The sequence below is a fragment of the Homalodisca vitripennis genome, chromosome 4 (genome assembly GCF_021130785.1).
Source record: "Homalodisca vitripennis isolate AUS2020 chromosome 4, UT_GWSS_2.1, whole genome shotgun sequence".
Taxonomy (NCBI): Eukaryota; Metazoa; Arthropoda; class Insecta; order Hemiptera; family Cicadellidae; genus Homalodisca; species Homalodisca vitripennis.
The window spans coordinates 2,024,295-2,052,037 of record NC_060210.1 but is presented as its reverse complement, the minus strand read 5'-3'; the positions used below and the strand labels follow the sequence as shown (position 1 = coordinate 2,052,037).

The 27,743-nt window shown below is 29.9% G+C and overlaps 1 protein-coding gene across 2 annotated transcripts in view; it reads right to left on the bottom strand.

The window, feature by feature from the left end:
- Positions 1-27,743, bottom strand: part of LOC124358889 (tachykinin-like peptides receptor 99D) — a 171,532-nt gene that overhangs the window by 129,505 nt on the left and 14,284 nt on the right. Inside the window, exon 1 of one of the 2 annotated variants that reach the window (XM_046811131.1) lies at positions 14,252-14,398. The exons of the other annotated variant lie outside the window; for it this stretch is intronic. The gene's annotated coding sequence lies outside the window, so the exon portion shown is untranslated. Of the gene's footprint in view, positions 1-14,251; positions 14,399-27,743 lie in introns of those variants that run through there. 2 annotated transcript variants of the gene reach the window in all.

The window sequence follows — 27,743 nt, the reverse complement described above, 5'->3', positions numbered from 1 at the left end:
AAAACGTTAATGTTATGATCAGCTTTCAGAAACTAGGATAATGCGGAGAACAAAGAATCGTACATGCAAAATGAGTTATGTAGTATTTCTTTACGATTAGTTTAACCAATAAGGAGATTTGCTTTTCAGTTTAATTAGTGATTTTGTACTTATATAAACGGAACGAAGTTCGTTGGTTATTCTGAATATTTTGCTCATTAAAAAGGATTCCTGGAAATCAAAAACAGTGTGTGGCAATCTTTTATAGCGGGAAAACTCATATTTGATAAAACAAAGCTTTTGGTAATAATTTAACCTAATACTTTGTTCTTGGAAATCTATGAGTTTCCGAGTACATGTGGGAAAACCCGGGACTTGTTAATTATGAATTCTTTAAAACAATTTGTGGTTGAATACTTATATTTATATGCATACTTATATGCATATATTTACTCTTTATGTAACACATATATTTTTACATTAATCTTTATCAATAAACTTCACTTCCTAGCAAAGCGTTAACTCAGTTTTAGATGAAAACATAAAGTTCGAAGCTTTTGCAACACCTATCACACAATGGGCTGCAAACATTTTACTGAGCGTTAGAGCAAGCGTTTTTATATTAGCCTTTAGTATAGTCAAAAACCGTGAAATATATTGTTGAAAATCACAAAGTTTATAAAATTGAGTAGAATTATAAGGAATTTAAACATGTGGCATAATAACATATGTAGCCTAATTATCAGAATGAATTGAAAAAAAATTATATATACAATAAAAGTTTTCAAGACAATAATTTTCGAAAGCACTAACAATATAATCATGATAAAGTCCACAAGTATTAGAAATCTGTATATTAAATTTTTGTATCGACATGATAATTATCGTTGTATGTAGAAGAAGATAAAGAACTAACTTAATGTAATGAATGTACTTTACGAGTTGAAAGACTCCAGAGGTAATCATTCATGGCAGGTCATTCCAACACTAACGAGCTTTTCTGATGTATCATGTGGATGAAAAGGCGAATTCTGATCATTTTCTCTATTGCTACACTGGATATTCTATTTTATATCACCGGGAGCTTTTACCACTTGCAGAGTCGACCCAACCGCGAACTTTCTCGTTACGTTACAAACTCCCGCTGCATACAGCATATTCAGTGACAAGAGTTTTACTAACACATATTTCAAATTCGAATGAATGTGTTACCGATTTTTATTAAGTTTGTTTAATATTTAGCATATTATTATATTTTGAATTTAAATTGCAATATTTTTCGTCTATAGTACAACCAAATAGTAAGTTATTACTAAAGGATATAACTTCCATGTAATATTTACATGTGTAATAATTACCTAAGTAACAGGTTTTAATATTTTCAACAATTTTTCCGTAAACATTTTTATCGTTTTTTTCAAAATTAAATAGCAAGAAAATTTTAATATTTATTATTTAGTATTTTATGGATTTCCTTGTTCTGTGTTGTGATGTGATTGTTGCCAGCTACAGTCATCTTAGACCTTCTGGTGTGCGCTTTAGTTTCTTTTCACGTACAGCTTTGTTAGTTGCTTTCTACTACTTCGGTTAATCTCCACAAGTCCACTTTGTTTATTCTATTTGCATTTAGGGTTTTCATCCTGATGAAGAGGATCAATTCCAATCCTTAAATCGTAGTGTTCTTTCATTGATCATAAAACGATTTAAAGTGTTCGAAATACAAATTAAAGAAATGAATGTTTATTTTACTTGTGTCTGAAAGTTTTCTTAAACTTTTTCTATGAACATAATTAATCGAAGTGTTGAGTACGTCAATTTAACCTTAAGCAAGAACCTATCGTTCCATTGAATACCTACTCTACCAGTTTGTTACATTTTGCTATAGAGAAATGTAGATAGAAGATAGATAGATAGATAGATAGAAAAAATATTTATTTCTTGAAAATATGTACAATAGTAAAATTATATAAACATCATTTATACCTTAAGCACAAACACAAACATTGCTCCTTAATGTAGTTAGTAATGGTTTGTTTTATTTCTGGCCTACTATTTAACGGTTTATAAGGATTCCCCATAATTATTAAAACCATTCCTAATTATTTATTTTCTTCAATTAATGGCAAATTGAAGTTAGTTTTACTGTTTTATCAATTTACAGTTATGTATAAATTCACAGGAAATGCAATTGACTGAGATAGACAGATTGACCACAGTTGAATGTTTGCAAAAGATCAACAATACGTTCAGTCATTATAAGTGAGGGCTCTATAACTGACCTGGTAATTGATTTTTCCCGGTTGACTGGAGTTTAATGAAAGCTTTCAGTTGGCAGGAAAACCGATAAATGTGGACCAGCAGTTAAATAAACCTGCATTAAACAAATTAACCGTTAAGGATCAATAAAATTAAAATGCAATTTAGTATGCATTAATTATCACCTTTGTTCAAACGTACGGAATAAATTAAATTGAGCACTTTGTTTATGTATCAATTTAATTCGAACCATAAATGAAAATCAAATAAATATTTTTAGGTGGACGTATAATCGTTATAACTCAAATGTATTTATTAATAATTTAAAATAATCAATTATTTTTAAATCTTCCCCTATTTCTAATGCAGTTGTCACTTATAACGTAATTTATTTGTTAAACACCTTATTAAATCCAAGCACGACTTCAAAATCTATACCAAAACCAATATTTACACCATTTAGGATGTGCAAGAAATGTTAGATCAGATTTCTGTTGGTCTGCAAGTGGAATAGATCCATCAATCTCAATGTCACATCAGTCGATCTACTTGTCAACTAGCAAATGTTATACGTCAGATATTATAAGATTAATTACATTATCACTGTATTCTTCTAGAATCGAATCTCAGCTACTCGTAAAAGTTAAAATCTATCTAATAATACACTATATTTTCATCGTTTATTTTCCATTTCTAGGTTTATATTCAGTGTTTTTTTTATTTGAGCTTAAAAAAACTAGCCATCAATCTTACTTTTTCTACGTGCCAGTTATTCTATCTAGATGTCATAATTGCCATCTAGGTCCTGTTTCTCTGCTTTAAAGTACTACTTGGTTTAATTATTTCCAAATTAATAAATTTCGATTTAAATAATGTTTTTAAGACTCAAAATCTTTATAAACAAACTGTCAGCTTTCCAAATATTTACTTTGCCTCTAAGTGCTTAAATATTCCTATGCTCTGTCTGAAGAACCAGCGTTACTGGCAGACTAGTACAATTTTAAATTAAACCTGATGTAAATATGATTTGTTAAACTAGTGAAATAATGTTATTACCCCACCCTCTTACTCAGGGGGGTGAATAAATATAATTTCTGTCAGTATTTCAGCACAATATTAAAAAAAAACCTAAAACGAAAAAGGCTGAGCTTTATCAAAAACTTATTACTCATGGAACTTTAAAACGTTCATTACTGTCTAAATGAATATCTATCTGTCTGGCCACACGATATCTCTGAAACAAACTAACCTATAAAATTAAAACGTTTGCAGTGCTGCTTGCAATAACTGTTGCTTTTTATTTTATATACAAGCATCAGGGAGTTTCATAATGGTGCACTTCAGCAATTTTTTTGTCTTGTGGGTAACTGTACGATATTGAAATTTATTAGTTTTATTCATAAAGTAAAATGAGTAATACGTGAGTGGAGAGAAAGTCAAGGTTAAACATTCCAAAAATAGTACGAAATCTATCCAATTTATGGCAGCACCTATGTAGCCTTTTTTTATTCTTTCCTCTACATTTTAACCTATTTTAATTTTGAAAACTGATTTGTAAACTAGACAATTACATAAGTTTTATCGGGGCATAAAACTTTGTTATTTATAATGACTAAATTATTGTACAGAACTTATATTTAAATTGCAAATGCAAGTAGTACAACTTTCATTATTTCTCACTGCCTGTCTATGTCGCCGCATAGTATCAGGGGAACGAAGATTTAAATTAACTTTTTAGCACATGATTTCTCCACTTACTCCGTATACCACGTGCCTTAATATCACCAACAGAGAGCTAGTCATGATATTATCACATTATTTACTACTACTACATTATTAGCTAGTTCATTATACTCGTATTTTATAATTTGCATTGTCATAGTTGGGCCCTATAGATAAAATATTGCGTCAGACTAGAATTTGCAAAGCTGTTTGGTATAAAATGAAAAGTAATTTGTGAAAAATAATGTGTTAGTAGAACAAAATCATCAGTGCATTATTTTATCAAATAAACCGTACCCATGAACAAAAAATTAAAACATAAAACACTTTTACTTTTAAATGTATGTTGCTTTATAGTGATGAACTACCGAGGGACTTTACACTTTGAATCTGGAGCCATTTTCGCCCATAAACTGCAGCTACACTCAACATTCATATTAATTCAACTCTTCAAGCATGGCCATATTGCCTTTGTAGTTTTAAGGGAGATTAATAATTAAATGTAACTATTTTTTCTTTTCGTTATTTCATAGTTAGAGTTAAATTGCTTATGCACTCTAGCTAAAATAAATTAAAATGATGAAGTAGAGATGTATTATGGCATAAATATTGTTATGACATGAATAATGTCATTGCAATAATGGGATAGTTGTCAGGTTTAGATAGGTGTGCAATGGTAGTTATTAGCGAAGAACTATTATTTGACCAATAATTTTGATCGAGAACCGAGTATCTATGAATATCAGTAGGAAAGGCACGGTGCGGCAGGGTGGCGTTGATTCATACTTTTGAGATAAATACCAGAAATAAGGAAACAATATTGCCCATAAAGTGATACCTGCTAATTTAAATTTTCAAATTTATCCAGAAGTTCAGCACAGTAAATCTGTTACTGTAAATAAACTATTTTATATTCTTCTATACATAAAGTTCTATGATAACATTGTGAAAATCAGTTTTCAAAATTAAAATTAATTGAAGTAAACTAAAAGAGCAGAAAAGGAAATCAGCTTTATTGCGGTGCTGCTCCGTGGTGGCTTAGTTAGGAACTAGTCCCGGCACGTTCATCCTTAAAAGTTGGTGACAAGATTTGATTTCAGTAACCCTTGAGTTGTAGTACCCTCTAAACCCAAAGGCACATTTGTTATTTTAACACTGGTATAAAAATTAACTTGTGAATAAAAGTGTGAATGTGGTATGTGACAAGATATCTCGAGGATGGTTTACTCCTTAGACTGTAAAGTTTCCTTGACACTTCTTTTCTAGAAAGACAAAAATTAATTGATAAGCGCCGTCCAGCCTAAGTTTAGTGAAGCTTTTAACATCGAACTTTGCAGAGTGTCGAACTTGCATCGAACTGAGCCTTTCACTCAGTTTACATATTATCGCTTTTGTTTGCCAGGGGATGTAAAATTTGTTTTTATTATCGAATGTCCACCTTTTTGTAAATAATAAATTAAGCTATAAATCAACTTTTGCAGGAAACATTAGCGAACCCTGTTTACGCGACAGATGGTCTAGATACTCCTACCTTCTTGTATATAACCTTGTACATTTTTGCTCTTTCCTGATACATTGTACACGAACTTGTTTAGAAACAATACTAAATATTTCATAATAATTATTACATTAAATAAGAACTATTAAATGTAGTCGTCAACAAGATGACAGTAGAGTACTTAGAGCGTATCCCAACCATAATATCAGTGTGCGCTTGTAAGAGGGCTTGAGCTGGAGAAGGTCGGTAATACTTCAGGAGCCACGGTTTCCTGAATAGAGTATAAATAAAAATCCTCCAATAAGGGTATATTTTTTCTTACTGCACTAAGCTTTTAGTCAAGATTGTTTACTGTCCGTTACATGTGCTTTATTACCTTGGGAATTCATGAGCTAAAAATTAATTGATAAAAGAGAAAGTTATATGATTCATGAATTCCCCGTGTAAGTGCTACGCAGGTACAGATATCCGTGTATGTAGGGAAGACAATACTAAAAACCTTCAAATCGTAATAACAAAATAGATAACAGTTTTTTTGTGCATGTCAATCCATGGAATTTGGCTGCACGTTGATGAATATGATTACAATGGTTTTATGAGTAACAATGATGTCAACGAGAAAATATCAGAATACATTACTTTGTAAATACACCCAAAAATATTCGAAAATGTAAAATATTATCAAAAATAACCAAACTATCCCAACACATAAAACATATTTTATAGTGAATTAGTATGTAATGTGAATGTAAAATGTAGCAAGAAAAATGTTATATTTAGATTTAAAATTTGCATGTATCTTTAATATGCCTGAATGAGTCTTATGATGCGCACGACTTTTTTTGTCGACTTTTTGTTTTGTACGATTGTCCGTTTGTCTATCTGTCTACAGAACACTTCGAGAATGAAATGAGCTACATCACACTATAAGTTTGCATGGAACATCCATGAAGCCTGTTACGACACATGGTGTGACGTACTCCTTCCTTCGTTGTAAATTTATGTAAGTAACAAACGGTAAATACGCTCCGATAAGCTTAGAGAAATCACCACTATTTTACTGGTAGCTTAGCATTCAACAATATTATATCTCTGATGAAAATATTCTGAACTTTGAAAGGGAGAAGCTTAGAAGTATAATTTAACATTGATGTATCGACAAACGCAAGTATGAGCACAAGCCTATTAGACACATATTTTATTTACAAGTTTTTAATTTGAAAGAGTTTACACCACAGTTACAATTATTTTTCTAGTAATGTTTAAGTGAAAACGTTCTGAACTAGTTGTATAAATACAGGTTACATGTACCAATACCTAATATTTACGTTCCAATAACTATATGAAAAAGTATTGTAATATTATAATTTAAAACTTTTATTTTCAGAATAAATTTTTAGTATCGTTTATGAATCTGAGTTTGCAAAATATTTCTATTATAGTTCTCTATGTGTGTGTGAGTTTGTATGTGAATACATCTAAAGTAATCTATGATTATTTCCTTATAAAACTTTTAATTACTTATTTATAATAAGGTGTAAATACCAGAATGCCAAGTAAAATTTCTACAACCTCTAAATAACTTTCACTATTTAAAGTTCAATTAACGATATCAATTCTAAAATTTTATTGGAATGTCTAATCGATTGAAATTGTTTATTGTTATGAGTAAAAATGTAATTGAAACATTTCAAACTGAAACAACTTAATAATGTATAGCTTACAATGCTCTAATAGGATTATATGAATGTAATGATATGTCTAGGATGTTACGTTTATATATTTATTGTTACTAAATTTTTATAACATTATACATTTGAACCGTGGCTTTGCCATAGTTTCACCGGAGTATAGTATAAGTGCTACGCAACATACATATACGTTGCATTGTAAACATTTTCAGATTTATTAATAGCTATCGTGAAACACTTATTGATGATTTCCTGAAATTTGAAACAATAATTTTGAAACGCTGGTATCTCAAAGAAAAATAGATGTTTTAGGTCGTGTCTTGTAGACGGTATTTTAAGGTAAATGATCATAAAATTTATTATTTTTCGACAGTAATAGATAGATCTGAGTAGTACCTACATACATTTGAGAGGGAAAACGTTTTTGTGCTAAATTGTGAGGTAAGATGAGCACAATTTCACAGCATTTGGTTCCTTTGGTTATGGAATTTAATTGCCTTTTAACATTAGTTGTGGTTGGTAAGGAACAGTGCCTTTACAGAATAAAAGGCAATTTGTTTTGACAAACAACTTTTAGTCATCGCTAGCAGTTAACCACAACTTTGCAACCAATTTAAATTTGAAAAACAGGGATACCATTACATGATTATTTTGAAACGACATTCCAAACAATCCCTAGATAGTCACTGAAATTTATTGCAATATCTTTCAATATCAAGTTTAAAAATGAGTCCCTGAAGTCGAGGAATAAAAGGTTTTGTCATAAGTAGCTCTGAAATTTTTTGAATTTGTCTGTAATGTTTCCTGATTTGTTATTTAATAGCTCTTAGAATGTCGGTACCAATTGCACAATTTTATGCACATATTGAGAAATCCTAAGTCTAAAGGGAGACTAAGTCCTAAACTTGTTATATATTTTGTAACATACAAATATGCTAAATGTCTGAGATCCTATTATCCTTTCATTGATTTAAGCTTTCACTAAATTTATGGATAACATCATTTATGGAACTAGACGGGTTGTAATATAGAGGCGGAATTTATTTCATCAAGCGTCAATTTCCTAAGGGATAATTACGGCGCACGTCATCATTTATTCCCGATTTCCGATAATTAGGACCCTCTAATTTAGAGCATAATGTAGATGTAAACCACAAGTGTTTAATTTTAAAGTATTCCAAATACAATTATAATCTTTTCATCACTAAACTGAGTTTATTGAAATGAATGAGTTTCCAAGTTGCAAAGGCAATACTAAGAGTAAAAAATGGTACCTATAATCTAAAACACTGCAGTTGATTTCAAATTAATATTTCGTCAGCGTACTAAAAAGAAATAAAACATATTAATCGTTAGAAACAAAATAATATTTTTTAAGGATTTTCTAGGCTATACGTATTATTTGTATTATTTTAGGACATAAGTACCATCAGTGATATATCGTATATAATACTTTATTGTGTTCTTTGTTATGTCTATAGCATATCTAATCCCATCACACTAATTGACTAGTTTTAAACTATTTTTTATAGTGAACCAAATTTACATCAATCATTGACTCGGTGTAAGCGACAAAACGTACATATAACATGCAAGAAACACTTTGTTTAATTTAACTGTTCTCTGTGTACAACCTGTTCAGGAACTTATTTATTTTCCTTTAATGTTATTAGTGAAGTTGCCTTCATTTTAACCTTTTCTTTATTTTTCTACAATTTATTACTATACATAAACATAAAGGCCACAATCTTGTATATAAATATTTTCAAGTTACCAATCACAAATTCTTAGTGTTTTTCTCAACTTAAGATCTGAAATCTCTTTCATGGAAATCAAACAATGTAATGTAAATACCTAATAAAAAGTTTTTTTTCAATTATATAAATTAGGTGTTTAATAATATTAATTAAAACTCTTAGCAATTTACATGGAAATTGTGTAAACGCTAATACAGATGACTGAATAACTATACTCCGAAATAAAACATTGCATTTTGATGGATCTCCTACCCCAGCGCGCTGTTCTGAGCTTATCACTGCATAAATGAATATTCATCGTTAAACTTTTGAAATCATTCATCTTTTTCGACAAAAACGTTTAAGAAACGCAAACAACTATTACTATGCATAGAATCGTCTAATATTAGGAATTATTCGTTTACTTTAGCCATATGTAAAGTGAAACCAATAGTTATTTGTTAAAACATTTTTTTACATAACTTTTGTAAATTCTTAGGAATTAATTAATACTTTATTTTTAATAAAACAAGTCTAAAATCATAATCTAAATGTTTTATTATATGTTTAAATAAATGTTGTTGGATTAGTAATTGTATTCTCTTGATTAAAAGAATATACCATGGGTGCTGTATTTGTCCTAAGATTACACATCTGTGTGGTTTTTTATAAGTTTACACTCATTGAAACTCATAACATATGTCTAGTAATAGGTAATTATGTTGCATTGGCATTTACATTTAAACTAAATGGTTATAAAAACTCTATCGGATCATAACGTCATATTATAATATATTACAAACTATCGAAATGAGAGCTTTAGAACTATGAGAATAGTGACTATACTGTTATTACACTTTCGTTCAAAGTATAAAAAATTACACATATTAAACGGCGTTAATCGCCAATCCTCTACTATTTCTTTCGACAAATTTATTATTAATCAAGATGAACTTATTTATATAATTAAAAATGTAATTTTAATGACTAGTTGCTGTATAACCAATTATTATAAAGAGTTTTATCAGGATATTTAGGATTACATTTCAAAGAGTTTCTCACTTTTGATTTACTCTACTTCCTACTAACACACTCAATGTTTGTGTTTTAAAATGTTTTATTACAAATAAATAAATATGTTAAATGTTATTTTAATAATTATTTTGAGTTTACTTTTTGGTGAAAAACTTAAACTCATCTTTTTTTACTTTTAGATATTTTAATTAGCAATCAACTTAACAAACACTATTTCATTATATTTTATATGTGCCTTAAGAGGAGGTACAGTTTCAATACTATACTTTCAAAAGTTAGGTTTCAGTATAAAAATGTGTAATAAATATAATTTTTTTATTTAATTACAAATTTACAATATTTAGCCCATGCGTTCTTTTCTGTATCTCAATCAAAAGTTTCCGTAGAATATGAAATGCAATTATATATAGTAAATAGTTACATTTTGTATCAAATGATTTTAAGTTTAATTAATGTAATTTAATTAATAAAAGGAATGTTAATTGCGATACATAAACAATGGATCACATATACATATTGTAATGTAAATTCATTTCTTAAAAATTGTATATTATGTCAATTACTGTTTAAAATAGTTGTTTTACTAAAATATTTAAATATCTATTTTTACCATTTAATTTACTATTGGAAATCTTATAATGACAGGTCCAAATATTTTTACTGTAAATCTTAAACAAAGTTTCCTTTTTTCTTGCAAACCCATGATGGTAAAAAATATAAAATTTTAGATTAAATTATTTTTTGAAAACTTTAATTATCCATATAGATTTTATTAATTCTGTACAGATACTTTTAAATTTATAAATAAAGGAAATTACTAAATCAATACATGTATCATGTCTTATTATTAGCACTAGCTCATCTACTTGCATCTCAAACATTTCTCAAAATAAAAATGACGTGACGTAATCATCCCCACAAAAAACTTATATTGACAAAGTAATAAGAATCTATTAGTTTTACGGTAAAACATATTTTAAACGAAATAAATAATTTATGTAATAAATAATATCCTGAGTAATTTAGAACCCCAAAAAATAATGACTATATATTATACAGAAACTTTGTGATGTATAAGTACAATTTGTTTATTACTTGAAAATATAAATTTATTTTCATGAATCTTCATGGTGGAAAACTAATTTTTCAATGTATTTATTTAACATGGTCCACTGTAAACATTTATATACTAAAGATTCTTACGTTTCTGATTCTTTTAAATTTTCCAAATGATAAATTATTTATTTTAAAAATTTTGAATATTTATGATATTTCTAATATTTATCTTTAAATAACCAAATCTTTATAAGTTACGTTTCAATAATACCAAGATAATAATTAATATTTTTGTTAGTCTTCAAAGTTACAATATAAACCCAGGTTGAATATTTATCAGAAATTTATGTATGGAAAAAGACTATGTTTTGTGAAACGTTTGTACAGGAATAGAATTGAAGAATTTCTCATATTGGGACTTATTACAACATATAATATACACTACTAGTCCCTTTCAATATAGCGATATTCTGAAAGGATGCAAGTCATTATGGTCATTATGTTATATATCACCATATATCCTTAGAATTTACATTCTTGATTACATTCTATACAGTTTGCTTACAAAAAACTTCAACTGATCTCTTTAATTTCGTTTTCGCGTGTTCTCTTTGATTTGAATTTACTTTTTTTCATCTCGTACTTTGGGCTCTGTTTTCTAAACACTTCTGAAATTCTCCGAGAACTATTCTTTTAACAATACTTTATCTCTGAGCAGTACATACTTACATTCGTATTTAAAATGATACTTTGAACGTGTATATAAAATTTAAATGTCGAAATAAATAAATAAAGTCAAATAAAGCAAAAAAAAAAGGGGGCAAAAACAGAAAGCGAATATTTTCTATACCACCTCAGTTAATGCCTTTGCTAACGATCAGAAAATACATTGGAAGATAATGGACTGTATAATTTTTACTGACGCCAACCTAGCCAATAATTATCTCTACTAATGTAAAACCATCAGTGTCTCCTAAGTTATCTCTAATGTCTTTCCTATTATTCTTGTAAACTAAAATTTTTTAGTTCTTTTCATCATTGTAGATTAGTCATCTCTGTTAATTAAAATAACGGAAATTATTAGTCTCGTCATAGTATATACAAATGCATGCTGATCAATATACAAGTTTAAATTGCATTTATAAAAAATATCCCTAATATAGGCTTTTTTTCCTAAAACCAATTAAATATTTTGATCCAGTATATCTCAAGTAATTTAAACGATTTAATACTACTTTAAATATTAATATAATATTGATAGGTTTCTCTAAACTAATATTTACGCACGTACATATGTAGTTCCGAAGCGAATAAACTAGGAATATAGAAAAATGTGTTCGATATATTTTAAGTTATATACTTTTGTGTCTAGTTAATTAAATTATTTATATATATATATATATATATATATATATATATATATATATATATATATATATATATATATATATATATATATATATATATACACATCCGAAAGTGCATTATGTTTTACACCTTATACTAGAATATGCTTATCAGTACATGTTTTTATGTATGTAACATGTAGAAACGTTTCCTTCTTCCTTATGTTTTGTACTTTCAATGCATCAATAACACTTCTGTTATAGCTTATACTGATATGCATATTCTAGTATAAGGTGTAAAAAATAATGCACTTTCGGATGTAGAAATTCACTTTTGATATATCAGTATACAAGATTTTTAGTAGAATCTATACTTAAAGATCAAATTTTAAATAATGTTTAGTTCTAAATAGTTCCCGGTGATAAATATATTTATTTACTTATAAATGTTTTAATCGTTAATTAACCAAAGACCGTAGGTAACTAATTCTGTTCAACAATATTGAAAATAATTTTTAAACAAAGTTTGAAATTTCTTCCAGTTAGTTTTAAGTTGCTGCATTTTCTGAAAAGCCACTTAATTAGCAAAACTGCTAAAATAACGTCAGGTTTAAGAATAATATAGTAATAAGATGGCATTCAGCTATATGTCTGGTTTTATAAAAATCAAATAAATTATTTTAATGTATACTAAAAGTTTGTATTTTTTCTATTAGAAAACATCCAATATAAAGTTTTAAAAGCATGTCCAAAATGTTTAATTCAATTAGCTTGTAATTTGAGTTATATTGTTTCATTTTTGAAACGTGAAAAATTTAAACTGGATGTAAAGTCTGTTGAAACATAACAAAACAGTACCTTGAAAAACTGAAGTTAATTAAATCTTCCTCTTTTGCTGATAAATAATATTGTCATCTATAACTTTACTATTGCATAGAATAAAAATACACGTATATATAATCATAAAATAGTGTATGTAATCCGTGTTTTTAAAAATGTTATTTTGAGCTGTAAAGAGCTTTTGTGTATTTCCGATGTCGTCAAACAGAATGAAATTTTCTGTCAGTTGGTGAAGTATATTAACCTATTCTAAGAACCACGCTTAAACAAGCTGACTACTGGAAATCGATATGATGATGTTAAGGAAAATGATTTACACATATTAAATTGTAAATATTAAATTTAAAAAATTACAATTATGGTTACTAATGTATAATTAAATTTTACACTAATATATTTGCTTAAAAAACAAATTTTTATTTTAAATTTTGTTAAGTACCTACGTACCACAAACTAGGTACTGAACCAACTAGGTAGGTAGGCTGAACTAGGTGATTTATTTATAAAATACTATAGTGTTTATTTTCTTAGACAAATTCATAAGTTACCCTTGTATATTATACAGTTATTGTGAACATTCAAGACTTTCAGATTATAAGTATTAACGGCAGTATAAGTATTAATTTGGTTTACACTGATGTTTCATTTAATTTGTCATTTTTAATATTTCTTAGTAACACTTTACATTATTGTATAACTAGGTTTGTTTTGTGATTACGATATTAATACTTAGTATGCAATGGGACGTAAAACGTATGATTACACGTAAAAAGTTACAAAAGTTGTGATTATGTCATTCCAACCCATCTTTAAAATGTAATATTACTTATTACGCTAGATATTGTATTGTTTATAAATTACATTACAATATTATAATTAACTATTATTTTAGCTATGTATATCGTAGAAATTGTACTTCTTATTAGAATTTGAAGTAAAGCAGTAAACAGTTAATATAGCACACCGATGTTAATACTCAAATTTAGTACTCAAAGTCCGGTTACTAGAGTTGCTAAACGGATTCGAGCCCAAACTAAATACAAAATTTGTTTAATTAAATTCCCACATTAAAATGTATCCTGAAAAACTTACCAATTAGTTAAGTTAACTGTGAGAAAACGCAGGTTGGTGCTCTTCAGATGCAGTTGAACAGTAGAAAGCACATTTTATTCACTCACGTAGATTAGACCCGCGTATCGGCGAGTCTGGAGCTGACTCTCGTGCAGTAGCTCTGGTGGCGTCGCGGCGTAGACTGGCGTCCGCGTCCAGCCCCCTCCCCCGCAGACAACCCCCACTGCCCACCCATCACGTCATTCACTGATAGACACGAGTTACAATCGACTGTGCAATTTTAGTTAATTACTCTCATAAATATTACATCTTATGTAAAAAGAGTTTAAATACAAGGCAATGATATTTATTGAAAAAACTTTTTGTATAAGAGTTATGGTACTAAATTAGAACATTTTCTTACTGTAAAACTAAGTTTGTATGAAATTAAATTGTGTTAGTATCTACGCATAATTATTATTTATCACACGTACAACACATATATTTAAAATAATTTTTAAAATTCATTCTGCAATGTAATTTTCAGACCTAATTCCGATAATAACATTTATATACCAGAGACTGACCAAGTAAAATATACTGTTAGTATTAAAACTGAGGCTAAAAGATTTAATTCCACCGGATGTCGTAAACAGCGTAGTCTATCTCGCCATAGGTTGGAATTTTTACTTCTATTTCTGTATTTATGTCCTTCCGCATTATTTACCAAAAGCATAATTTCAAATAAACTTTAGGATGGTGCATGTTTTTAAATTTTTAAATTCAATGTTAGAAGTCACAAATTTTTTTGATTGAAGCGCACAGTTGCGTGTAGTAACACCTCTATACTTCCAAAAATTTCAATATTTTAATACTTCCGAGAAACCTTGAGAAAATACTGTGAATGTATCATATGGCAGGATATATCGAAACATATTTTATCCGAACATAGACAAGAATTATATTTAAGATGGTGCATGTCCATATGGCTTGGAATCTAGATATGCTTACATTTTTTGTCAATTTCTTTAGTGTATGATTTTCTATCTGTCTATGTGTCCACATATTACACGACACATAGATTGTGTACTCCTATCTTGTTTTATTTAGTTACATACAATATTTTGTTAAACCCATGGTAAGTCTATTAATGGAACGAATAAGTTCAATACTCTGAATGAGTAGATATATTGCATTTTCATTTGGTTCAACGCTTAGTTGGATTTTCTGAACGAACGTATTATGCAATTGACTCCCAAACAAGTACAAGACATTTGTGGGTTATATTTATTGTACTCTTCTCCTCGTGTGCATATGATCTACATTAGAGCAAAGACCAGTTCAGTAATCTCGTAATAAATTTAATGGATATATGGATATTTGACTGATTAAAACATTCCGTAGATACCTACACTGCGCAGCCAATAGCGCAGTAGCGGGTAAAACGATTATCGCAAGATAACCAGATCAAGCAAGCAACATTGAGCGTGGCTGCTGCTTGGATGGGTGACCGCTGAGCGATCCTGTTTTTGCAAGCAGCCCGCCTGCCCGGCCGTTGGTTGGGATTCGTAAGTGTTTTTACCCGTTGGTCTCCAGGTAAAGTGTTAGATAGGGCGTATAGCCCTAATTTAACATGGAAAAATAAGACAAATAAACAATAATTTATATGAAATTCATCGTGAAAAAACTTTAGTACAAAAGCACAAGTATTGATTAGACGTTTATGATTTTGACACACATAATTATAGTTTTAAAAAAGTCAATTTTTTTTTCACTACAAACACCCTCCAGATACCATTTTAGTTCATGAAACTCTATTTTAGCAGCAACTTGGCAAGGCATATGCATATTTTTTAATTTATCATCTAAAAGTGATGCTTGTAAATTTTATTTGGAATAATTAAGTATTTCCGATTTCATAATATCCAGTATTTATCACTAAAAATCAAAGACATCCAACCCCAAGTGTTAAGTCGTTTCTGTCAGTTCAGCAGTCCATTATCTTGTTTTTAACAATTTGTAAAGGCAAGTCAATAATTTCATAAAATTCGAAGATATTTTCCCTACTCATTTGAAACTGCATAACCTCGGATAGTAAGCTTTATTTTCGAAATTCGTAAATCCCACCTCAATGCTTTGTAATACGGTAAAACTTATATGCATACAGGGTATCCGGTAATACTATGTTAAACGGTATACAACGTTATTGCTCAGATCAAGACAAACATATTTCAGCTAATTAACATTAGTCTCTGATGCTTAGCTTCCTACATGTATAACACCCACACACACACACACACACACCCACCCACCCACACACACACACACACACACACACACACACACACACACACACACACACACACACACACACACACACACACACACACACACACACACACACATATATATATGTTTAAACATTGTTTTTATTTTATATATATATATATATAATAAAAACAATGTTTAAAATCTTATTTGTAAAGAATGTATAATCATATCATCATCTCGTAATTTCCTTAGATAAAAACGTCTATATTTTAACTCTTATCGCTTATATTTTCTGTACGCCAGTTTAGAATTATTGAACCTCTAAATGATTACCTATCAGTTTTGAACTCGTAGAGAACTAGCAGAGAAACTGTTTCTGATTATCCAATAGAAGTTATAACCGTTGCTCTTCATCCTAACTTTCAGTGTCTGGCTATGGCATCGCATCAGAGTCCGTTATTAATAGACGTCACTTAAATCAAGCTTTCTTGAATTCATCATCGATAAATTAACAATATTATTATATTTCTATGTAAGTATTTACATTAAAAAGAATACAATTTTGTTAGTATTTATAGTTTTCAAATTAGTTTTCAACAAAATTACATAATTTAGCAATATTGCAGAAAAAGATATAGTCAATACATAATTTTGTCTAACCTAGGTCAGAATTGTTGAATAATTTCATCAAAGACAGCTTTCATAGTGTTATCTGCATAAAAGAGGACTTTAAAGAGTAGTTCAAGTATTTTGTGAGAGTCCCACACAACAGGCTGGCCCCCTGCCTGCGTTTCCTAGCCTATCCCCACAATAAAGATGGATAAATACATATAGGATTCTCTATAATAATCTAAAACTATGTGTTGTCTAGTATACTATCGGATAAACGTGTAGGATAGATAATAACCTACGTCATCTGGCCTCCAATGATCCATCCACCGGTTTGGTATAACGTAGTTTGCCCAATGACGTATTTCACCGTGCCCATGAGGTAGAGCACAATTGTTGGGAATGAATTCCTCATGAATTCATATTTTCCTAATTTATTCACAATGCATCAAAATAATAAGCACAAACTTCGGTTTCGTCAAAGAAATATAACCGGTCGTATTTTTTTACTAGCTGAGATAACTCATCATGTACATAGTTCAAGAACGAATGTTTCCCTTATTTCCGGAATATAGGGTTTAAAGAATTGGTAAGATTCGTGACAGAAGTCGCATCTTATTCAAATCACTTGAGAAGGAATAGCAGATGGTAGCGGGTATCGCAATATTACATTGGAATAAAGGGTTTAGCTCTATTCCTGCCTTTTCCAGTCAAAGTGGGTAGGAGAAGGTACTCCCTCCTAAACTTCTAAACGTAATATTCAGTTTTGATGAACATTTTTTCATATTTAATATCTCATGGAGTTATTTGTACCTTCTGACCTGTAAACTTGCATCAATAAATACTCGATTAGTACATACAGGTATGAATCGTCACGAAGCAGTATTTTTTAGTTCGTAGAGATTGAAAACTGATAGGAAGTAGTCGTAATCGACCCCTCAAAACTCTTCCCTCTCTTTCGTACAACACATTCATCAGTCACTCTTGGTTGTTTCGTATTCTTCCAGCTATTAATGTCACTTATAATGTTATGTATAGCATATTACTTACAATGGAAAATAATACGGAATGCAATTTTAACTTTTTTTAACTATTGATCCAGTGTTCGCAAATGAAAAAACCCAAATGCTTTCTGCTACTCGTAATAACTGTACTAACATTTTTTTTATCAATTTGTAAATGATAATGAGTAAATGAGTAATGAGTAAATGAGTAAATGATTTATTTCCTCAAATAAAAATACAATAAAAACAAATTAATCTCTTGGAAATTAGCTGACCAAATTTCCAGTAGTATGGTCAGTTTTTTAATACTTTTATTTATAACAAAAATAACAATTCTTGAGTCTAGCCCAGCATACATTTTAAAAACAAAGACACAATCCATAATGCTTGCACAAGTGAAAATAAATGTTAACTAAGCAATAATGTACAATCAAACTGTCTCATAAGTTCGTAAACTAAAATCAAAAAAACAATAAAACCTACAAAAGAAAATACCTGCAGTGAGATGATACATTTTAACTAACTACTTCATGTAAATATTCTACATTAGGTTGCATAAGTAGCCACTCTTTTAAGTTTTTACAGAATTCATTTAAGTTACTTGTTTGTCTTAGATTAGGAGGTAGCTGATTAAAATATTTAGGTCCAAGATAATTATACGAGTGTCTAAAAATGGATTTAATTCACCTTGGGTAAGTTTGGTAAAACCAGAAGAAACACCCCTTGTAACGTGATAAATGAAATTATTTTCCCCACTTACCACTCCGATTGTAAAATAGTTTCAAGACTTTAAATATAAAAAGGTGTTGGAAAGGCAGCACACTCAAATCCCTGAAATAATGGAAATGAACTTTCCCTTTTATGCTTCTTCAAAATAACACGTAAAAAAATAATACTGTGAAGTTCGCAATTTTTGCGTTAAGTACTTAAATGTACCACCAAAACAGACAATGCCATACTGCATACGGGAATGAATTAAAGCAAAATAAAGCGTTGTTAACAACGACCTTTCACAAAAGTTCCTTAAGAAATAAAATTTTCTAATAGATGATCTTATTTTAGTGTGTAAAGACGAGACATGAACATCCCCATTTCATTTTATCATCAAAAATGAGTCCAAGATACTTTATCTTTTAACATTTTCTATTATTTTACAGTTACACAACAACAAATCGCAATATTGGGAATGAAAGTTTATCTGACGTGGCAATTCAAAACCAGTCTGGTCAAAATTCATAAGTTTTGTTTTGTCAACATTTACGTGCATTTTATTGATTTTACACCAATCTCTCAGCAATAATAAATCTTGCGTTACACGGTATTATGATAACACTTCAGCGTTTCTGTCAGTGTAAAAAAGGGCTACGTCATCAGCAAAAGCTGATATATTTCCTTTCCAATTCAATTTTAGCAAATCATTAATAAAGATTAAGAATAAAGTTGCTGAGAGCACGGAACCCTGAGGGACTCCAGCCTTGACTTCTTTTTGCGAACTATAAAAATGGTTACTGATTTTTACTTGCTGTTTCCTGCCCCTAAAAGCTTCCGAACCAATCCAATGCTGAACCCCTGATTCCCACTGTTTCAAGTTTAAACATAAGAATTTCATGATCAACAAGGCTTTTTTAAAATCAATAAAGATACCTGTAGTTTTTATTATTTGAGTTAATATTGTTGTAAATTTGATTAGTTACAGACATTAAAGCGTCTTCCGTTGATTTTCCCTTTGTGAAACCATATTGTTTTTTCGCTAAGAAAATTTAACCTATTTAAATATGTTAAAAGTCTTTTTCAACATTAATTTTTTCAAAGATCTTGGAGAAAACAGATAACAAACTGATAGGTCTAAGATTATCAAGTTTATTTGAATGATTTTTTTTATGAATGGGAATAACCGTACTTAGTTTTTAGTTTTTCTGGAAAAATCCCATTGCTAAAACTGACATTAATTACATGAACCAAAACTGGTGCAATGAGGTCGACAATATGTTTAACCAAACAAGTACTAATATTATCGAAACCCGTTGATCTTTTATTTTTCAGGCTTTTTACAATTTCCAAAAGTTCAAGTACATTAGTCGGAGCGATAAAGAAGGAGCGCGGGTAAGTGTTAGAGGCGAGGGCGCTGGACAGGGTGAGCAGTCTGCCAGTCCTGCACGCTGATAAGATAGTCGTTGATTGTCTCTGCAACTACTCGAGGCTCTGTAATCATTTCGTTATCAACCTCAACCTTTGTTACACTCTTATCACTCGCCGAACCGGTCAACTCATTGATCAGTTTCCATTGCATGCCTGAGTCACCATTGCAGTCGTCAATTCGTTTTTTTAAAATATTTATATTCAGTGTTGTCTATTTCAACTCTTAAATCTAGGCAAAAACGTCTGTAATAATTCAAAAAAATCGTATCATATGGCCTTCTCTTAGATATTCTATATAACTTCTTTCTCTTTTTAATTTTATTCAAGATGTTAACATTCATCCAAAGGACTCACTAACCTGGCTTTATTTAGTTTGTCAGTGGTATCCACAAATCTGCTACTCTTACTTAAAATAGTATTAAGTATGTCATAAAACTTATCATAAACAACTATTTACATTGGCATCTGAGTATAATATGTTCCAGTCAACATCATTTAAATGTGTCCTAACCGAATGAAAATCAATAACAGTTTTTTTTAAACGATACGCTGGAACCATCAGACAAAACATTCTTGACATTTACTTTGGGAGCCGAATACATTAAACCAATCAGGCAGTGATCAGTCAAACCCAGATCAAAAGTATCCGTTGTAAAATAACTTATATTTCTATTTCTCACAAAAACGTGGTCAATACAAGATTCCGTACTATTGGTTGATCTAGTGGGAGAATTGACGAGGGATAAAAAACCATTATTATTTAATAATGATATTATTATATATATTCCCTTAATATATATATTACACAATAATAACTGTGTACGCACACAAAAACAGCTATATCCAACGAAACTGTATTGGCTGCTCTTTGATTCTATTTATAAGTTCCAGTTGCCAGAAATAGTGTAAATCATTAAAATATTTAACTCCGTAATAATTTTAAAACACTGGGTACATATAAAGGAGTGTTATTCCCGTTTAATTCACTTTCATTAATGGTACTAACAAAATCACGTTTCATTTCATCAGAATATACTATAGAATGAATGAAATCTGCAAAAATATCCAATAATGTTTACTATTTTTAGATGATCAAACTAATTATTATCCGTTTTGTGGAATGTATTTCGTATAAATAATACAACACAAATTTTCAGCTGTGCTTTTGAATAAATAAAGGTAGCGAAGTTGGATTTTGGTTGGAATGGTATTGTTCTTAAGTTTAATAAAATGTGTTGCTCACAGCTCTACAGATAACATTTCTGGAGACGTAAAAATAACAAAATATTTACTGATTATTCTAATAAAAGTTTATATGTAATTGAAGGTCAATTCTGGGAGATTTTGTAATCTTAGCCAACTGAAAACGTTAATAAGAGTATGTCAACTTATTTGCTTTCTCTATGACATATGAAGTATGAATGGAGGAATAGTAGGATTCTTTATGATTACTAAACTGTTACTATCCATACATAAAAAAACTATTAATAATATCAATATTATTTTAAAACGCATCATTTATCAAATTATTTTATATAAAACATTTTTTTAATAGTAAGTAATATATAAAAGTCGTTTATATACTGTACAGTTAAAACAATTCAACCTTTATTATTTCGGCCGGATTACAAATATTCACTGTATTTCCGAACTATGCCTGAAAATCCTCATGGAATAATCAATGCCTTTTTTTCTATAGTTTCTATATTTAAGGGATTTAGGTTGTTACTTAAGGGATTAGTTTCTTAAAGGGCTATGAGTTTTAAAATATAAACAAATACAGATTTCCCTATAATAATAATAATAAACGGGACACTACATAACTAACAGGTAAGGGCAGTAGAGAACCATCCCCCCTCATTCAGATTGTGATGATTATCTATTTTTTGTGATCAATAGCTGTTACACAAGAACCGAGATAACCCTGATGAGACGCCGAAGTAATTCCCCGGGTGCACAACGTGGGTGGAGAACGTGGAGAGCTCATTAAAGGACCGTCTCCCTGTTGATGACAATTTGCGTACCTCGTTGATGGAATGACATAATAACAAAGCGCTAAATTTTTTCCCTTCATAAAAGCCATACAATTGTCTAGAGGCGTTTCAACAAATTTAATTTGTATTTTGCTAATGTAATTTACCGGATAAAATAGTTTTTCCTTTACTAACATTGAAGGCAATAATGTTAACGTACATTGCAGTAAATGCTATGTAAATGTAAAACTTCCAAATAACCCATATTCTAATGAACTATTGGAAATACCACTTTTTTAGAAAACACGCGCGCAACTTTACCACAATTCTGAAATATTAGGTAGTTTAAATGGTAAAATGTCTGTTAGTTTGTAAGTAAAAATCTTCATTCAGAGTAAAATTTTATGATAACAAAGAGCTTTATGATAAACTTAAATGCCGCTCATCTACACCAGCATATAACTCATTCCTCTCTCTCTCTCTCTCTCTCTCCTCTCTCTCTCTCTCTCTCTCTCTCTCTCTCTCTCTCTCTCTCTCTCTCTCTCTCTCTCTCTCTCTCCTCTCTCTCTCTCTCTCTCTCTCTCTCTCTCTCTCTCTCTCTCTCTCTCTCTCTCTCTCTCTCTCTCTATCTCCCTCTCTCTCTCTATCTCACTAAAATCAACAAAGCTGTTCGAAAAACCTTTCAAAATTCAAAATTTTCCATCAGTTACAAAACAAGAAATAATACGTTTAAACTAATTGAAAACAAAGTAAGCCAAAAAGATGAGAAACAAGATTTATACAAACAATATGGAGTATACAAAATTAACTGTAGTGACTGTGAAAGCTATTATATTGGACAAACTGGCAGAAATTGTAATAAAAGGTTTAAAGAACATATACAAGCTTTGAAAACAAATAACATGTCTACAATAAAATCAAATTTCGCTGAACATTTATTAGAAACTGGACATAACTACAAAAATATTGAAAATAACATGGAAATTTTGGATATCGAAAGGAAAGGAGAAAAATTAAACACGAAAGAAGAATTACATATTTATCTAAATTATAACAAAGACCCTCACAACATATTAAATAGCAATTTAAAAAATAAAACAAATCCTATCTTTGAAAAAATATTAAACACATAATCTTAATCAAAATTACAACTGTGTCATATAAGTTTAACATCTGTTTAAATAGTCGACAGGTGTATATTTATTTGTTTTGTTTATTATTTAATTAGAGGTTAATGTTCACACTGAAGATGGTTTATACCGAAACACGTGTCTGAAAGAAAAGAAATTTAAAAGGGTTTTTAGTTTACGATTTATTATTCTAATATATATATATATATATATATATATATATATATATATATATATATATATATATATATATATATATATATATATTGTATTGACAGTAAGCTTAGGTACTCTTGTCATTATTAAGTAACCATTCTGAGAATTTAACTAATAAAAAAATTATATGAGACGTACGAGAAGTCAAATAAATTTGTGCAAAAATATGTAAATTAATATGTAGTAATTGATAGTACCGGTAATATATGTATTACTGTTTAGTAATATATTAATTTATTCTTTAATGTGACTCATGTTCAGTTACACCCATCTGTTGTAGGTTATGATAGTGTGATTATACTAGATATGGTGTTTAACATGTTTTGTCTAGAAGATATGGTATTAGATATAGATAAATGTATATAGATTAGCTTTATTTTTATACTACTAAAGTGTGGATTCAATAACACTACGTTTCTAGATCTGCAATTTGTTCTTGTAAATATCTGCAGGTCAATACGATACCTAACAAATAATTTCAACCTAGTTTGTAATTATGTGTCAGAATAGTCTGGAAATCCTGTTTCCTTTTCAATCCTTCCATCGTCAAAATCAAACTTCAAACAAAGAATTTGTAAATTTTTATGTAAATTATGACATTATGAGTGTACTTTTGGTAACACACATTTAAAATTTTTATTTAGATTTGATAAAAGAGTAATCTAAAAACTGAAATTGCTCTTCATTAGAGAGACACAGATGCGCACTCTACATGTAAATCTGATAAGCAGAATTTATAGTACCTTACTTGCAATACCCACACTAAATGCATGAACAAGAGGCATATATTGAATGCAGGGATTTGCCTTGATTAATATTTTTTATAAGACATGTTTGGATTGTTTCTTGGCCCAGATTTTTGAGCATGTAGAAGATAGCTTTTGAAAAACTCCATTTGTTTTCAATTCCTTACAGATTTAATTTATTATAAAAGAGTTCTCTTTACAACTAGCCCGAAATATTTCGTGAACTGGAGAATTTATAAATAAAAATTGCATGAGATTTGGCAAAAGGCATTTTTATAAAAAAAACGTGTAGAATGATGCTGATTATATTCCAATAATTTTTTTAATAGTTAAATTTTTATGGTAAATATGTAGCGTTATCTAAAAACATATTTTGCAAAATAAATGCAAAATTTCTTTTACACTAACCGAACTTACGACTACCGATTCTATTACTATTTTTATTACTTTTTCCTAAAGAATAGGCCAAATATCTCTCAAACCTTAATCATCCCGGCCTCATGGGCCACTGGCTTAGCAAGGATCTTATCAAACTTAATAGGAAGATTGTTGATATAGTACAAGGCCAATGATACTGATAAAAAGTGCAACAACCACATACAGGATTTGTGACTATTTCTAACTGAGATTAGATGAAATTGCTCAACCATCGGCACTCCTACCTTTACTATTACACATCCTACACCTCCACCTCATCACGTTCCGTAATTAAAAGCCTGCAACGATGATACATTACTTGGCAGCACAATGTGATGCACTAATTCCCAAACAATGAATCAGTCCTTAATCACGTTAATACTAATTTGTCACGAAATTAGAAACTGTTTTATTTGTCAACCCAAAAAGACGCATCAGCGCATTAGTGAATTAACAGTTAAAAGCGTACGCTGATAACATTGACGATTAGTCACCGATGTCAATCGTATCGGTTCTCCCCTTCGATGACCACTCTCGATTACAGGTGATTGGCGTTCGTTCGAAAAAGCTAATTTACACTCCAACTTTACTGATGTTGCTGTAATTTATACCTCTACATTTATCACGAGAATCTAAATGGAAAACTGTTGTTTTCGCTTAAAAACCGGTTAAGGTATCTTCTTATACTGCTAATTAATATTCAATCCTCACTGTATTTTTGTACTTATAAAGAACCCTAGTTCGTCGCTAATGTGCACGAGGTTACTAAATTAAAATGGTGCTAGGAGTAAATATACAGGTTTTTTTAAAAAGCTATGGTTGTATTTTGGGAATTTTTCTTTGCACCAAGAAAAAGATAATATAGATATGGGTCAGAAATGCATAGTTTATCCTCTTTCTCCATATACACGTGTTTTTAGATTATATTTTTAATTCCAAAAACAAATATATCACAGGTACTGTTCTCAAAGTTTCAAATTTATAATAAAGTTAAGGTTTCATTATCATGTTACATTTAAAGATGGTATATGGTGAAAATATTCAAACCTATATAACGTAAAACTATTCACATTGAAAATGCTTTTGAAGACTAATAAAAGTTGTTAAATTTAAGTACAAAAACTTTGTCACCTAAAACTTAAAATATTTTATGTGTAAATAATGAATCTATAAGCTTTTATCTGTTTTTAATGCATCTAATGATGCTGTAAACATGTAGAAATATAAATTCAAGTAAACCTTTTGATGCTATCATGAACTCTTCCCCACCTCAGGGGATGGCCCATAAGTAGTCAGTGGAAACTTTGTAAGCATATTTCAATCAATACATAGACAAATTTAAAGGTCTTAATTATCAGAAACTCACGCTGCAAATTAGGCCTTAAAGGGTTAATCATAAACAAAACTGCGGCGCTCGATAATTTTATTGTAACCATATGAAGCTACAAAAATTCACATATTTGATTAATCAACTACTTTAAGATGTATTCAGTGCTCTGGTATTCTTCTATAGTAACGGTCCACGGGGAGGTAGTAGAAACTTTTTAAAGTAAACATAGGTTGATATCATCATTTTAAAGGCCCAGACAAGCAAAGAAAAGTATAGTGTAAATACACTTAAAAAGCTTTATTCGTTACAAAATGGTGGTGCTTTTAATTTAAAGTAAAATGTAAATTTATCAGAAATTTCAGGAAGTTGATTTAATTATTATGCTTTCATATTAAAAATTTTTAGTCCCTAGTAACAATAAGACCACAAAATCTCGTACCAATATTGTTATAGGAGGTGTTCAAAATGTTTCCTCTCGTATTCATGGCAATATTCTAGCCGATGTAAAACGTTGATAAAGTGTTTATTATATCTACTGGAATACGCGTAACTTCTTCTACAATAAGGTGTGTCAGCCGTAGCAAATCTTGTGGTTTGGTTCGATAAACCTGATTTTGGTATGACCCCAGAAAAATTAATCAAGGAGTGATAAATCTAGAGATCGAGCGCCGCCATTTTGCTTAGGATTAACCTTTTAAGGTCTAATTTCGGCAAGATGTTCTACTAATTTAGACCTTTAAAATTTTATGCACATCGACCTATCTTTACATTTAGAGTTTTCTACTGACTCCTTAAGGACCATCCCCTGAGATGGTAAAGGGCTCCTGATTGCATCAAAAAGTTCAATTGTATGTCGTATGTCACTGTACAAAGATTTACGTTTCTCCCTTTAAGACTAAAGAATATATCAGAAAATTTCAAGAATTTCCATCACCCATATACCGATGTTTAATTTTCGATTTTGTTTGGGTTCAGTTTTTTATGACATCTTTTCTCTTTTGGTACCAGGTGGTATGTTTCTTCATAGCCAGGTCTAGTATTGTCAAGCTTTTCACTAGACGCCCTCCTAAAACGGCTAAGCAACTGTCTTCCATAAGCATTCGAATGTTTGTAGATACTAACATGTAACACAGGAAAAACTGTAGACCAGGTCGTTTGATAGGGTTTTGTAAACAAATGATTGCCATTCACATATGTGGAACCAGTCTTTATTCACAGTGGTAATTTATTACGCAAATATAACGTAATGTATGAAATTATACTTGTGAAACGAGGATATAACTTTCAAAGAAAATCTAAGCTAGGAACGTGGTTATTTCCCTACAAAAAGAAAATTAAATTCAAAAGGCAGATCCTATGAACCGTAAATATGTTTATATAAAGTGTCATGGTAAAGAATGTCTTCTTATTAAACGAAAAAACTATTAGAAGAACTTTATAATTGTGTCAGGAAGAGGGATATTTTTATAACATTTATCAAGATAGCACCTTGACTGAGTTATAAGTTTGACAACATCAACCGAGTTTCCCCGACATCTTGTCGCTTATAACTGTTCCAAGATCTAATAACGGCATCATATTTAACAGCTAGCTACTGATACACTCTCTATCTCCTGATACCAATATATAATATTTGTTGACTGCAAATTCACATGTTATGCTTAGACGGTTAATAACGGTTTGTAATATACACATGACA